We start from the raw sequence: 17,186 nt of genomic DNA, 5'->3' as shown, positions 1-17,186 counted from the left end.
CATGTCTTATGTTGAAAATAACTTTATATTGTCTAAAAATATGAAACACTAGACTGAGAAATAGGCAGCATAACTAGACAAGTTCATGCATTTTTCAGATGTATACAGATAAAATGTAAGGTTTGAGACAATATATGTTAATTCTGCTAATTTCATATAGCATCCTGGTTAACAAGGAAATTTGAAATACCATCTTGTTTATAAAAATTATAGCATCACATCCATATCAATCCATGAACAAATTAAAGTCAGATAGCATCACATTCAAGAAATAAATATATATAGCATGTATAGTATATGTTACCATGATACAAAAAGCCCTTAGGAGATCACTGATGCTCATTCTCTTCCGTTAAAATTTGCACTTATAAATTTATTCAATATATATATAAAAAAGGATGTGGTAAGACTGCCAATGAGACAACCCTCCACAAGAGACCAAATGACACAGGAATTTTAAAGAACTATAGATCACCTTACCGACTTCAGCAATGAGTAAAACACATACCACATAGTAAGTTACAAAATGTCCAATATGACAAATGTAAAACAATTCAAATAAGAAAACTAATGTCCTGATTTATGTTCTAAAAGAAACACAAGTATACTGGAACAAACATCAACCTCTTAATTACCGGCCCCTAACTTACAAAGACAGGCACATACAGAATGTGGCAGAGTTGAACTAGTTTGAAGGATCATAAACACTATTTGTACAAGACTTGAGAATCAAGAAGAAGAGGGAACATTTGGAGGATTTACTGGACACTTTCATGCATGTTTGAGACAGGGACAAATAGAATATATGCATTACACAATGCATGGTTGTTCTCTTCGCTTGAAATTAACACTTATACCAGGTTTACTTTTATTTTGACAGCCTGTTTTAATCCATAAATAAACATTATCAATTATGAATGCTAGTAACTCAATCTTCTAATGAGTAAATTACTGAATATGGTTAGAAAAGGGTTGTGAAAATAGACCATTGGTTCTTTTTCTACAAGGGCTTAGTATATGAATTATAGTTACATAAGTGCTAGGTTTGATGTCACTTTGACAGTCTTTTTTAATGCATGAATAATCCATCAGATGGAGTAGATGGTTTGTGGGTGACAGATGACATGTAACACAGGGAGACACAAATGCATTGTATTCAACCATCTACTAGCATACAATGATTATATAACCCTTTGTAAACCAATCTATAATGAAGTCACCATCACTTGAACAAACATTGTAAACTTGTCAATATAGTAATATTATAAAGTTATATCTAAACTAAACCTTGACTTACATGATGCTAGTAATTGTGACTTAAAAAGATATAGGATTACCTCAAAAACGTTAGCCCTTGATGTGCACATCGGCAAAGTATCTAAGCCAACTGTACATAGTTTCTGTAACGTGAAATGAAACTAATTAAAAATGAGGGACGAAAGATACCAAAGGGACAGCCAAACTCATAAATTTAAAATAAACTGACAACGCCATGGCTAAAAATGAAAAAGACAAACAGACAAACAATAGTACACATGACACAACATAGAAAACTAAAGAATAACCAACACGAACCCCACCAAAAACTAGGGGTGATCTCAGGTTCTCAGGAAGGGTAAGCAGATCCTGCTCCACATGTGAACTTAGAAAGAACTGTAACACTCCATAATACCAACACCAGCAAGACGATGGCAAGGAATTGACAGATATACGAGCTGACCGATGTAAAGTGAGACGAGATAGATGACAATATATTAATAGCTCACAGCTCACCTGCCCATTATGTGATTTTGCTAACGGAAATTTCTAGTTTCATGATCACCGATTTTTAATTGTCTTGTCGTAATATCTGTTTTTATTTTTTTGATTGTCAGACAAGTTATATTCTTTTTTGCCGCAAACCACTAAAATCAAAGGAGATGCTTTTACGATGTTTATTATCTTGCTATCCCATATGCAATACAGTAGCCTGAACTGTTTATGCATACTTCGGCCAAAATTTATAGGTTGTAAGTGAGAAACGGATATTGACAAAGAGGTATTTAATAATGATACAAATTAATTAAGTAACTTTTCGCCTCACCCATTATTTCTATCTTTTTATCAAGAAAGAATCTTAGCTGGACTGTTTTGTTTTGTTTTTAATTTTTTGGCTCTGCCGTGATGTAATGAATTAGCCCACCCAACTGATGGTAGATTCGATTATCAAAGAAATTCTTTATAAAAACGGCAACTACAATGCAATAATTGTTTTCAATTAAGCTGCTTATATTTGTCATCAAACATAGCAAACGCAGTATACGTACCACGTGTGCCACTTTCCTTTGAAGTACATAATATATATATAGAACTTTTAAAAAAAAAACTTATTTCAAGTTATCATTAGTAATCACGTTGATTCTGCTAAACTTACAGTTTTATGCATACTTTGAATGTTAAAACAGAATAATTTCGACGACGTTAATTTTCCTCGTCTCTTCAGACACTTTATTGAGCTGTGGACAACACCTGTTTATCACATTTTAGGGGTCGGGGCATACTCGCAAAGCCCCTGTCTGAATCTGCCCCTGTTTTCATCTTTATAACCAATTCCTGTTTGTCGGAGGACATTGATCAACACAACCAAAGGTTCGTCAAAGTGTATCTCTGCATAAGAGATGATCAGATGACAAACTTAATCAATTTGAATATTTCTTTCGCCTCTCTTTGACATGTAACAAAGCAGAAAAGAACCCGATATTGGTCTTGTTTATATATGAAATGGACAACAACATGAACAAGTTCTAAGCAACAACCTCGGACATTGTGAATAAAACAAAACTTATGATAATATTATCTTTATCATTGTGTTTAATTTGTATTCATAGTGTTGACGTAAATATCGGTTTTACTATAAAGTTTTGTTTTTCTGGTTCAAGAAACTCATTTATTTTGTGGTTACAGCTATCGTAATGAATATAATCGTTCTTAAAAATTCCTTGTAGAAAATGCCAAAGTATAAAGATATACACAACGAACATTGTTATACTTGGTATTATATCTTGTGACAAAAAACTGTACCGGAAGTTGATAATCCAACTAATTGGTCTCAAGAGCCAAATCACAAACATGATTAACACTAAGATGTACCGTTGTACCATCACATTATTGTCACACGTCATACACTGCTGGTGGTGCTGGTCTGAAAGAGACAATCATGATTAGCATAGACTATAATTTGTTTGTCCGTTTTAAGTTTTTAATTCATTTGTCTCTAATGACAAGTCCTTGTATACTAAACGATTGTTAGGCGTTCTAGATTTATGATGGGTTAGTGTATCAACATATACAATTCTGGGTTTAGATGAGTCTGCCCATAACGAATGAGGCCCCTCATGGGGGGGTCCTAGTAATCACATAATCACCATTTTTTTGCCAATATAATCACATAATCATTAAATATTTGCTTATCTTTAGTAATCAAATAATCATAAACTAAAAATACAGTCCTAGGTAATCAAATAATCATGTCGAAATATTTGGCTTAATAATCAAATAATCATTAAAAAAACAGCCAAGTAATCACATAATCAAAAACCCCATGAGGGCCCTCACGAATAAACGAAAAAAGAGTAACATGTCTCTATTATCAGCATGAAAACATAAGATGGATTTGCTGGTGGAGTTTTTATTCCAGGCTAATTCCAGCCCAGTAGTCAGCATCTCTGTATTGACATTAATTATCATTAATGTTAACAAAAAAATTGATTTTTTGAAATACTAACCTAAATGCTTTTAATTCTACCTCAGGAAAAGATAACCTTAGCTGTATTTGGCAAAATATTTAGGAGTTTTGGTCATGAATGCCTCTTTAACTGCGTACTTTTTTTGCCTTTTTTGTTTTTTTTTTATTCAAGCGTCATTGATGAGTCTTTTTGTCGCACATACAAAATATCTATCCTGGTAACTGTGATGAGTTTATTTGATTATTGTCCTGACTTAAGAATAAAGTGGAATCTGCTAGTGTCGATGGCATCAACAATATGTAACAGTTTGTGTTCGTCAGTTTTAGGACATTTGTGTTACTGAGATGTTCTTGCCTTTTACGGGGACTAAATAAATAGACAAGACATCATTACAAACACGTCTTTATTCTCCATAAGCACGTTCATACTAAGACATCAAAAACAGCATTACGGGTCTGACCTTACACCCTTACCTGGAATAGCCCCGACCTCGAACAGAATTCAACCCTAATACATAACATCCCCCCGCTTAGCAAAAATTTGGATAATTTTTTTTCCACAGGTTGAATTCAGTTCAAACCATAATACTATGTAAATATCAATTTATAAAAAACAATCTTCAGTACAATACGACTCCATATGCAAAAATCTTATTGAAATACGTTTCAACTCTCTACAATCTCACATCTTACTCATATGCTAGATAGTAAAATTTGATAACGTTATGAAATCACAATACAATTTTTTTGTAAAATAGCATATATATATATATATATATATAAGTGAAACAATGTTGTCATGACTGTAGCTGTTTACATCGATAAGGAACCAACAGAGACCGCTACCTCTTATTGAAAATGAGCTTTCCACAATAGGTTTCATCCACCATAACTGTTTCTCTCACACTCTCATACCCCTACCCCCCTACTCTCTCACAGACTCGTGGATCCGTATTTATAGTTAATGAAACATGTTTCAGAAAAGCAACACCTCTTGAAACGGCAATTTATGATTTCTATCACACCGCTACTGACAATATTCCACATGAACATTCATTCTACTGTATCAAATGTACACGCTATCAAATGATTTCCGTTATCATGAACAAATTTGATGAAAATCAGTTATGTGCAAATAGTGAAAACTGATATGCAAATCTTGAATGAATTTATGCACACTTATTTTCAAAAAAAATGGGCTATTCCAAGTCAACCAAAAATATAATGAAATGCAATAAATTTGAACAAACGATTAACATTAATAAAGTGCTTCAATTAACAGTTCAAAGTTTATCAAATTGTTGGACATCTATACAAGAATACGAATGACGGCGAGATAAACCTCACACAAATATCAGGTGCAAAAGAGATGATGCTGGTGATTCTTTTCTTTTCTTTTTCTTACATTACTAAATGTTGTGCAAACTTTATCTCTGGATACTTATGAATTAGCGGCGGTGAAAATCCCACACGCTTATGCAGTTACGAGAAGACGCTACTTTGATCATTTATTTCATTGTAAGCGGCGGAATAATTGCCACACGCCCAAGCTATAATACACTTAATTTATTATAGGCGGGGGCCTTTTACTAATAATCTCTTTGGCTTTAACGTTGAGATCAGAAATATCCATCCAACGTGCGTTCTGTGCAGGTTCGCCACAAAGATGAACTAAATATTTATGTGTTCCGTTCACTATTTTACAAGCTAGTATACGTTTGATTTTAACATTGTCTTTGATATGACTATCTGTGGACGATTCAGGTGTCGTAAAATTAGTGTCTCGGAAACGCATGGGTTTTCTGTGTATCCTTTTAGAACGTCGCACGGGTAAATTATTTTCTGATGTGCTTACATCCGGGACATTGGATAATTTATTTTCGGATGAAACAAGATCATTACATGGACTATCGTTCTCACTGTGTTCCGAATGTTCATCTGATAGTAAATCGTGTTCTACTGTGAACTGATTGACATTTGTAATAACTGGATCCATGAAATAGTTACACTGATTAGGTTTGCGAACATATGCCGGCTTTAGTCTGTTAATATGGATTGACGGGAAAATTTTAGATGTAGTCTGGTCTTTTAATGTATATAAGTGTGGACTTTCACAATTTTCAACAACATATGGTCCTGCAAATTTGAATTTAAATTTATGTCCTGGACCTGTCGGGTCTTTACTCATGTATACAAAGTCGCCAAGTCTTAATGTTAAGTTATGCACTTTTTGATTAGCGCGTTCCATCATTGCTGTTTGCGACTTTAGTGCGTGATCCTTTACTTCATTCCGAATAATATCTAATCTTTCGGAAAATTGTTTAAGATAGTCATGAGAATCTTTTGGGATTGACGCTAAATTCAAATCACGAACGTGTCCCGACAAAGGAAATTTAGGACGACTGCCGTAAAGAATTTCAAAAGGTGAATATTTTACACTGTCATTGGCAGTTGAATTTAATGAAAATAAAATAGATGGTACCATATCCTCCCAATGTTTTCCCTGTTGAATGTAAGGCGTCATGCGTTCTGCAAACGTTCTATGCGTTCTTTCACACAAACCAAGACAGTGGTGAGTAAAACTCGGTGTGTATTGCTGATTTATCTCCAATAATCGACACACTTCCTTAATTGCACGAGCGGTGGCTTCCGAACCACGGTCACTGATCAGAGTATCGAAAACTCCATATTGAGATACAAGTTTAAACAAGACTTCCGCAACTGTCAACGCATCTTTGTTTGGTATAGGCTCTGCAACTAAAAATGTTGTGAACGCATCGACGGCTGTAAATATATAAGAGTTTCCTTTTGCTGACACTGGTACAGGTCCGTATAGGTCCATTTGCCAAACATGAAAAGGCGCTTCAGGTGTCTTAAAAGCGACGATACCTGCTTTTGTTTTAACTTGAGTAACTTTTCGGCTCTGGCAATCATGACAACTTCTAACATAATCCGTCACACTCTGTAATAATTTCGGGAAATAATAATGTTCTTTTAACATGTCCGCTGTATGTTGAATGCCACCGTGTCCACCTAACGGTGAGTCATGGTACAATCGAAGAACGGTTTTAATAGCGACCTCTGGTAACGCTAGTTGATACGAAGTGAAAAGTTTTGTCCGTTTACACTTTGCTGTACGAGTATGAAAAAGCAATCCATCCACCATGTCATAATTTGGAGTTTCGAGTAGAATTTTTCTAGCAGCTTTCTGTGAAGAGGGTAATTTATTCTGTTCAAAATATGATATAAAAGGTCCAAAGTATGGGTCCCGCACTTGCAGTTTTTGAAAAGTGTCCTTACTAAAATCACCATGTCTAAAAATTTCAATTGAATCAGTGAATTTAACTTGCGTATTGTTCTCACTTGTAGCCGTTTCTGCACTAAGATTAGTTTGGGTTTCGTCACCATCGGTATTTAACGTTGTAAAATTTGAATGATCTTCCTTTTCCGTAGAAATTTCTGTATCCTGATTGTTAGCACTTGTTTTGTGATCGACTGATTCTGACTGATTTTCAGTGTCAATATTTTGAGATGAAGTTTCCGGTATATCACGGTTTCCTGTATCTGCTGTTATATTACGGTCTTCAGAGTCACATTTGTCCGTGAATTGTTGATATTTTATGTAATCTGGTAACTGACTTTTTATTTTGGAAATTGTTTGATCTGCTACATCGTAATCTTCTGTATCAGCGTCATATCCAAAATCTAATTGTTTGCTTTGAAATTGTTTACTGCGCTTAAAATGTTTTAAATTCCTAATGGAGTCGTGTTTTTGCATTACGTTGTTAACTTCCGGAAGATTGTGTTCTTGAAAATCAGTACTTTCAGAATCCATAAAATTCGGAAATTTAACACGCTTTCCTTCAAATTGTATATCACCAACATGTTCGGGAACGTACGGAAAAAATGGGTCCTCTTGATCAGGACTATCAATACCTTCACAACTAGTCAATCGAGTTGACCGAGATAAAGCGTCTGCAACCTGCATATCTTTTGCCGGTTTATATCGTAGTTCAAAATTGAACTGTTGCAATATTGCTACCCAGCGTTCATATATGGCCCCTTTAAGTTGTTTTTGAAATATAGGCCGAAGGGCCTGGTGGTCGCACTCGACAATAAATTTACGACCCCTCAAATACATTGCACAATCTAAAATAGCTGTTACCATCCCTAGTAATTCTAATTTTGTAGGTCCGTACGATCTTTGCCATTTGCTTAATGACTTAGAACCAAAACGAATTACACTGACCTCCTTAGTACTATCGCTAGCTGTCTCCTGATACTGGTACAACATATATCCTATACCTTTAGAACTGGTATCCACTGCTAAATAAAACTCAGTATGAAAATTTGGAAATGCTAAGATCGGAGAATTTGTCAATAAAGATTTCAACTTGGTAAATGCATTTTCTTGTTCTGATGTCCAACGAAATTTAGCGTTTTTCCGAAGAAGTTTGGTTAGAGGTTCTATTTCAGCGCTAAAATTTGGAATAAATTTCTTGAACCAGTTCAACAGACCTAGTGCACGGCGAAGTTCACGTACTGATCGGGGTGACGGATATTCCTGAACTGCTGTAATTCGATCAGGCGGTGGTTGTATACCGTCTTTAGAAATAAGGTGGCCAAGAAACAAACAAGATTTCTGTGCAAAATGACATTTCTTAGGGCCCAATTTTAGGCCAGCGGCTTGTAAACGATTAAATACCTCATGTAAATCACTAAGGTGTTGCTCAAAGGTTTCTGATGTTATTAAAACGTCATCTAAATAACACAGACATGAATTGAATGTTAACCCATGGAGCACTTTGTCCATTAAAAGTTGAAATGATCCTGGCGATGAACTTAAACCCATTGGTAGGCGGAGAAATTTATATGTACCGTAACAAGTGTTGAATGCGGTATATCGTTGGCTGTCTGGAGATATAGGCATCTGAAAAAATCCTGAACTTAAATCGATATGAGTTATGAAATTCGGGGTCCTGTTTGAGAAAGACTCTGTTAAATCCTGTAATTCTGGTAGTCCATAAAAAAACTGCTGAGACTGAGAATTTAAATAACGGAAATCGCAACAAAATCTGAACTGAGAGAGACTGTTTGAAGACTGATTGAAATCGCTATTTTGGCTATTTCGGGACTCCTTGGCTCTTTTTGAAACTAACACTATGGGACTTGTGATGGGTATATCTTCGGTTTCACCAACCGGGGAAATTATTCCTTGTTTTAGCAAATGATCGAGATGATCCCGAAGTACTTGTTTTTTATCTGGGGTAAGGCGATACGATCGCTGATATTTTGGCTTGAAATCCGGTTTTAGTATAATCTTGTGTTGCACTACGTCCGTGAAACCTAAAGCAGGATTTTCATCTGTTACAAATATGTTGTCATGCGATTTTAAAAACCCTTTCAATTGTCTTTGTTCAGACTCAGATAAATGTTTTGGAATATCAAAATAGGAGAAAAATTTTGTCCCACTAAGTTCCCCATCTTCACACTTTTCGGTCGAAAACTGTACATTATTAACCTCTGGATTTTCTCTATTTCCTATACATGTAGCTATTAAATCAGAGTCATTGTCAAGTATCTCAAATTTCGCAACAATCTGACCCCTTGGAATATCAACTATTTCATTTGTAGAATTAAACAGTTTGACAGGCACCAGTTTATCTTTATTTACAGAAACTACCGATTTCGCTGTCAAAACACCTAATTTAAACAAATAATTATGGTTCGTGCATATTCCTTGCATACCATGTAAAATATCATTATGAACTTTGCCCCATACTATCATCTCAGAATTTGGCAAAACTGACAAACGCTTTTGATTTTTCACTTTACAGAAACGGGAACATACGGTCAACTTTGAAAAATCTAGCATTATTTTCTTCGAGACCAAATAGTCTGTGCCTAATAATAACGGATGTGATGTTTGTGAAAATACATGTACTAAAATCCAATGTTTTCCTTGTGGAATTTGTATTTTAATTCGTGAAACACCAATAATGTTAACAGATTGGTTATTAGCTAAAACAATTTTCTCACTAGTTGAATTTACCCATGACTTGTGAGTTTCAGGTATTGAATTAAATAATTGTTGTGAAATTACATTTATTGAGCTTCCCGTATCTACTAGGGCTGCAATTTTCAAATTCAAAACCTGTACAGGCAAATAAATAAACTTATTCCGGCTTTCCATATTTGATGTAGAACACTGCATTTCATCATCGGAAGTTTGAAAATGTTCAGATTGAACAGTGTTAATAAATGACCTAGAAGGCGAACGACTACGACATCTGGCACCTATATCAGTCCTCCCGGAAGACCGTGCCTGGTGTCCCCCGGGACTGTTCAGTTTCCCGAAAGTCTCTTACAATTAACCGCTGAATGACCAATTTGGTCACACAACTGACATGTGATATCGGAACTGCTAACTCCTTGTCCGTTCCAGTTGCAATAACGTTTAATATGATTTGGCGAATTACAATTGAAACAAAGATTGTTTGTTGCCTGAGGGAGGGAGGTTGCCTGCTGACGACTGTTGGTTGCCTGAGGGGGGTTGGTTTCCTGCTGACGACTATAAGCAAATCGATCGGTACGTCTGTTTTGTTTTGTACTTTCATCAGTTTTAGATGCAGTTAAATTTTGGACTGCCTTAGTGAGAGTGTCTATTTGTGACTGTAAGGAGGCGAACTCGGAGTCACGTTCATCACTAGGTTTTGCCTGTTTACTTGCCGCAGCTACTTGTAGCTCAGCCTTCCTATACCCATAAGCTTCGCCCATTTTAGCGGCTGCTAATGCCGATGGACTGTCTCTATGGTGACCGGCTCTTACAAAAAATGCTAGTTGTTCGGGTAACCCTTTAATGAATTTAACTAAAATTTCGTGATCAGGTTTTTTCAATGTATTTGCTTTTTCCACAAGTTGGCAATAAAAATCATCAATTGACTGGCCTGACGATAAAGACATGTTTTCAAAGATTTAACTATCAAGCATAACTGTAGGATTTTGCCAGTCTAAATCAACATATTTATTTGTGAACAAATGTACTATAGCTTCCCATGATGCCTTATTTTCAGACGATAGTGAATTAAACCAGGTTAATGCTGGACCAGTCAAATGTAAATGAAGCGCCGCTATTATGCGGTTGTCGTCCAGTGGTGAAATGTTATGTAGGGTTGCATATGATTCAAACTCAGCAATAAATAATGCAGCATTTTCATGGGGATAGCCGCCAAATTTCCGACAGTTTGCTAGTTTTTCCATCGTGTCTGAAATTGCAAGATTTGAATTACATGTTGAAAAGTTCAAAGGTAGTTTTGGGGACGGAGTAAGTAAATAATTAATATCGGGCTCCCGAAGCTGATTTAGCGACAAAAATTCGTCTGATAGAACAGAGTTTGGTTGTTCAAGTTCAAATTCTAGGGAATCGTCAGAGTACTGGGACAATGGTGATATAGAAACGGGTAAAGGCAGTAGTGGGGTTTCAGGTGACTTAATTGATATCAATCCAAATTCGACCTCACTGTCGTACTCGTTATCAGAAAAATTTGCCGAGAGTTGATTTGAAGTCATTTACAAAATTATGTTACCAACGATCAGGATTACCCTATACATGTAGCGAGTAAATTCACACATACACATTCATAAGATGCCATTTTAATATAAAGAGCAAAAATCAACAGTTGTGGGTCTAGCGAGCTAGAATGATATTACGCTTTTATATGTATACTTCAGTCTAAATGTATTACGCTTTGTTTAATGCCTTGTGTAGCGAGTTAATTCTCACATACACTGAACCACTATACATACAACCATGTTCATGTATCAATACAAAGAGCAGCGAGATAAATTCTCACATACAAAACTGAAAATCTGTGAAAAACATACCAATCAGTTAGGTAAATGTTTTAATTACAATCTTTATTAAGCCTTAAACAAAGTCTGAGAAGCCAAAGCTTCGCTAGTGTAGGTGACGGATGAATCCCATCCAAGTACAGAGCGAAAGATGTACTATAACTCGTTTGCAGATCGTAGTGCCGCTTTCTGGATGCCAAAATGTCCAAATTGAAATCCGGTGAGTTTTGTCCTAAAAATTCGTTTAAAGTGATGATGTACTTATTCACTTCTAATATCTGCTCATGTAGAATATCGTCCTTCTTTAAGAACTGGTCGGGGTCAGGGTGGTTATGAAACTTGTTCCACCAGTAAATAGAATAAAACGGAACTTGAAGAAAAATAAGTCGCACTGTTGGGAACTGGTGTATAAAGGTGTAGATATCCCGAAAATCCTGGCAAAGATCTGTTACCACTTGAAAATCAGATGATTTCAAAAAAACATATTTACCCGTCTTGAATGTTAAGTCACAGGTGCCCAACCATATAAAAAGAGTAATGTGTATCTGTCCCAAGTCCTGAAATGTCTTCACAGCTTTTTCTTTCAACCATTGTAAATTCTGTTGTACTGTCGTGCCGGGATGTATCCACCATACAATTTTCCGTTCAGGGTGTTTATCTACAGTCTGATCCTTTAAATACCTTCCCTTACTGTCAGATAAAACGACAGGTATATTTTTCAAAGTTCCCACATTTTCTAACCTCGGACTTAAGTTGGTGAGATTTTTCTCGGCTTTAGAAATAAGACTCATTCGGGAACAAAAATTTCAACAACCAACGGAAATAAAAATTGTCTCCGTGTAAAAACCATGTGCTTGCCGCCTACATGTAATGTCACGCTTCAGTGCACGCCAATCGATCCTCGTGGTAATTCACAAAAATATTTCAGTTACACAGTATAAAATTGAAACAAATTGTCAAAAGCGGTTTACAAAACAAATTAATCCATTTGAAGTCCTCCACCATGAGATGTTCTTGCCTTTTACGGGGACTAAATAAATAGACAAGACATCATTACAAACACGTCTTTATTCTCCATAAGCACGTTCATACTAAGACATCAAAAACAGCATTACGGGTCTGACCTTACACCCTTACCTGGAATAGCCCCGACCTCGAACAGAATTCAACCCTAATACATAACATTACATTGTCAAAATTGCACTAAGGCGAGGCATAGGTCTGTGTATTCAGTTTATTAATTCATTAAACCTAGGATTCACGTGCACACAAATTTTTTCATTGACTATATGCATATTTTTAATCGATCCTAAACATATTAGATATAAATACAGGTAAATGAATGTTATTGAAAGCATGACGGTAACATGTGTTTTGTTTGACCTACATAAATCGAATTAAAACAAATGTATGTAAGTCTCTTCTGTGTGTAATTTTGAAACGCATTTAACATCAATGGCCATGACTGAAGGGAAAATGATCAAATACACTCCGTGAAAAAAGATTTAATATCGCAAGCTGGTCCTATTGAAACGTCATAGTCACATAGTTGTACAATAATTGACTCCGCCGTCGCTTTGTTCCCGTGTTCCCGTGAGCGCATTTTTTCCAGCTGTTCAAATTATCACTGGAAAAGGCCTTAATTTTCAGATCGGTACTTTTTACACAATAAACCCATTGTTAGCCTTGGTATGTTTTCTGCTTTTTTATTGGGTTGATGTTTCTTTGATACAATATCCTTTTCCATTCTAAAGTAGATCTAGAGTATAGACACAAAGAACTTTTCAACAAGAATCCCAATTTACTGAAATCCAATTTCATGTATACGAATACAAACATAAACCCAGACATATTCTGTATGTATGTGCCTGTCCCAAGTCAAGAGCCTCTAAATTAATGGTTGTTTGTTGTTGTGTTACATATTTTTGTTCGTTAATTTTTTACATTAATTAGGCCGTTATTTCTCTCGTTCTAAATGATTTACGATTGTCTTTTCCGGGCCCTTTATAGATGACTATATGCGGTATAGGCTTTCCTTATTGTTGAAGGCCATACATCAACATATAGATGTTCATTTCTTTGTCATTTGGTATCTTTTGAAGAGTTGTCTCGTTGGCAATCGTATCACATCTTTTTTATATGATTTTCTTTTAGTCTGAAATATCAATCATTACATCTCTATCCGATTTAGCGTAAGGATGCAATAGCAGCATGGGAAAAGCATAAGCATGATAATGACAAACTACATAGGACCCTACGATTAAACTGGATGACAATTCACGCTTTTTAGTTAACTATCTAAAAACTAAAATCCATGTTAGAACCGAAATGGATAATATTCAAAGATCTTTCCATATTCATATTAGATTAATAACATTTACAGATAAGTTTACTCAAACGATCTATATACATGTATCGTTTTCTTAATACAGGAACTATTTAAACAAACAAATTTTAAAGAAAAGGAAACGTAATGCCGTTTGAAATCAAATTCTAAATGAACTGTCGTACTTCTCAACAAAATGTTTGTATTTACAATTAAGAATTCAAAGAGAGTGCAGTTTCTGTTTCCTGTGTTCTGATTTGTCTGATATTTATACAAAAATTTTTTAATTATTAACCAACTGCGAGTATATCATCACAAATTTCTGATTTTATACCGTCTGAAAAAATAAAAATATCAATAAGACTGATTAGAATAATCGGAAATCTCTACGGTATAATTTACTAAGTTACCTTGTTGACGACTGGACACACAGTTCTTATCGTTCCAGAGCAGGATAAAAGAGACAGGAGCATAAACCAAAGCATATTCCAATACACAACAAACAAACGAACTGTTGCATTTCCATACAGCTACTAGTTTTGTCAACATATTCTCATATGACAAATATGTTTGCTTAACTTCGTCATCAATAAACGTAAAGTCAGACTTGTAGAACTCAGCGTTGTCATGTTGGCTGCTAAAGCTGTTTACAACTCCCACTCCGATAGCTAGTAGCAAAGTCATAGATATGTAAACTCCATAAACAAATATTCTTCTTCTTAATTCCTTCTTGGAAAGTTCTGTCATAAATACTACGCCAAGTGTAAGTATGAAACAGGCGACTGGGAATGTATAGCTATCCAACACGAATGAACTAATGACATAACACTGATAAGTTGTTTTAAGCCAGGAAATGGACGCAAAGCTCTCATGAAAAAATCCGATACACAAAACAAGAAATAAACTTTTTGAAAGTTTATGATCAAACGTCAAGAATTTCGTTGGGAGAACTATTAGCATCATTATTCCAAATAACAGGTTCATAGTAATGCCGATTAGTTGAACACATTGAAGGACGCTTCTGGAAGACATTATTGATGGAAAGAAAAACCTTTCAAACCTTCTCTTTTCCTGTCTCTATTAATACTTTTCGTTTCTTTTGTTATGAACTAATTATTTATATAATTTCACCTAATTGTACAAATATTTAGAACATGTGTATGTGAGTACAAATGTTTACACACTGACAAATTTAATATCCAGCTTACTGTAACTTGCCGTCTTACAGTTTTGTGAAATTCCATCAATAAACAACTTCCAATCATATTCTACATCAAGTGTTGTCCCATTTTTATAATGCAACAGGTTTTGTTACATCGAAGGAGCAAAAATATATTGATCATTAAAACATTTGAAATTAGAACGTTGATGAAAAATAATTTATAAATAATGGGTTAAAACAACCCACGTATTTCAAAATATCAAAAGGTGTAACTTTGAAGTTTTTATTGCTTTGTCAACGATGGTGATGCCAATCTTTTTGTTCAATATCAAGGGTAAATACTACATAAATAAATTATCATGACAAGAAAATGTTACTGTATTATAAACCAATGCTTAAACTGGGTTAAATATACTTGATTAATTAAAAAATGCTACCTAGAGTAGTTTCCATGCAAAATGTTTAGAATCATTCACATGGAACCCTTCAGCTATAGTGACAAACTTTTCACTGATACCATTACGAATGGCAACTAGAGCTGATATCACGTGTGCTATTGACAAACTTTTCACTGATACCATTACGAATGGCAACTAGAGCTGATATCACGTGTGCTATTGACAAACTTTTCACTGATACCATTACGATTATCAACTAGAGTTCATATCACGTGTAATATTGACACTTTTCACTGATACCATTACGAATGACAAATGGATTCATACCACGTGTGATATTGGCACACTTTTCACTGACACCTTTACGAATGACAGCTAAAGTTGTTAACACGACTGCTATTGACACACTTTTCACTGATACCATTACGAATGATAGCTAAGGTTCATATCACGTGTAATATTGACACATTTCTCTGATACCATTACGAATGGCAAATATAGTTGATATCACGTGTAATATTGACACATTTCACTGACACCATTCCGAATGACAGCTTGAGTTCATACCACGTGTGATATTGGCAGACTTTTCATTGATACCTTTATGAATGACAGCTAAAGTTGTTACCACGTGTGCTATTGACACACTTGTAACTGATACCATTACGAACACTATCTAGGTTTGAAACCTCGTGTGCTATTGGCATATTTTCACTGATACCATTTATAATTATAGCTAGAGTTGATATCACGTGTGATATTGACACACTTTTCACTGATATCGTTACAAATGACAGTTAGAGTTGATACTACGTGTTATATTGACAGACTTTTCACTGACACCATTACGAATGACAGACATAGCTAATACCACATGTTATATTGACACATTTTCACTAATACCATTACGAATGACAGTTCGAGTTGATATCACGTGTGATATTGCCACACTTTTCAGTGATATCATTACCAATGACAGCTATAGAGTTTTTATCACGTTTGATATTGATACACTTTTCACTGATACCATATGTATTATGGATGACAACTAAAGTTGATTGATACTTCGTGTGATATTGACAAACTTTTCACTGATATCATTACGAATGACAGCTATAGTTGATACCACGTGTGTTATTGACACACTTCTCACGTAGTGGATTATGATCCTAAATATTCATAGCATATTTCCCTCCAGCTAGCATATATATATATATATATATCATGCATTTTAATGCATAATATTCAGAAAATGCTTGTTCCAAGTCAGTAATATGGCAGTTGTTATCCAATCGTTTCACGTGTTTGATTTGGCCATTTGATTAGGGGATTTCATTTTTAAATTTTCCTCGGAGTTCAGTATTTGTGTTATTTTTTTTTAGATGATGATTCACGTGATTTACGTTAAAAAAAAGAATTATCGAATTTCTATTGTTGATTGTATTTGTACCACCTTACTGTTTTGAATAGAAAAAGAGATAAAGAAAAAAAGATCTTAAATTAAAGAACTATTTTAGCATTTAGTAAATTATAAAATCCAACCTCAGCTAGAGGAAGATGATGGTACATGTTTATTAAACTAGATTGATATACAATGTAGTAGTAGTAACTAAAAAGTGACATAAACACCATATGGTTATAGGTTGGTAAGCAGGTGATTATCGCATATTTTAACATCTCTTGCAAAGGAAATCATAATCTCGGTCACACCGACAGAGTGAAAAC

Source organism: Mytilus edulis, chromosome 14, assembly GCF_963676685.1.
Source record: "Mytilus edulis chromosome 14, xbMytEdul2.2, whole genome shotgun sequence".
Taxonomy (NCBI): Eukaryota; Metazoa; Mollusca; class Bivalvia; order Mytilida; family Mytilidae; genus Mytilus; species Mytilus edulis.
The sequence above is the reverse complement of the archived record's forward strand: the minus strand, read 5'-3'. Positions refer to the sequence as shown.